This window comes from Micropterus dolomieu, linkage group LG14, assembly GCF_021292245.1.
Source record: "Micropterus dolomieu isolate WLL.071019.BEF.003 ecotype Adirondacks linkage group LG14, ASM2129224v1, whole genome shotgun sequence".
NCBI lineage: Eukaryota > Metazoa > Chordata > Actinopteri > Centrarchiformes > Centrarchidae > Micropterus > Micropterus dolomieu.
Genome location: NC_060163.1, coordinates 3,614,463 through 3,614,904, shown reverse-complemented (window position 1 = coordinate 3,614,904; position 442 = coordinate 3,614,463). Strand labels below are relative to the sequence as shown.

The 442-nt window shown below is 46.8% G+C and overlaps 1 long non-coding RNA gene across 1 annotated transcript in view; it reads right to left on the bottom strand.

The window, feature by feature from the left end:
- Positions 1-35: 35 nt before the first annotated feature.
- The window catches only part of LOC123983194, a 3,925-nt gene continuing 3,518 nt past the window's right edge, over positions 36-442 (bottom strand). The window contains exon 2 of the long non-coding RNA XR_006828150.1: positions 36-209. This is a non-coding gene — a long non-coding RNA (uncharacterized LOC123983194). The remainder of the gene's footprint in view (positions 210-442) is intronic.

Genomic DNA, 442 nt, shown 5'->3' with positions numbered 1-442 from the left:
ATGTGTTGTGCACATAAATCAAATGCACTCAGAAAGACTTTCTCTGCACTTTATTTGATTGTCTAAAAAGCTTATTAAGGTAAAGCAACTCTCGTTACGCAAACTTTGCCCTGAAAGGTGTCCAGAATTTTCCTCGGTGCTCTAACATGATTGATGAACACAGCCCTGCATGTCTCTGTGCATCCGAATCCCGAGGTTTGACAGAGTGGCTGTAAGTACAATAACAATATCGCATCAAGAGCTTGACTGTGAGGAAACATGTGGATTATGTTTAGAACAACATGTGTAATAGGGACTGTATTAACTGTGGGGAGGGAGACTGAGCCTTTTACTTGACTGACTTTGTCATTTCTTGCTAGTGTTGCCACCCGTGTAAGGCTATAGGAAACCCAAAGAAACACCCCCCCCCCCCCCCCCCCCCCCCCCCCCCCCCCCACCCCCC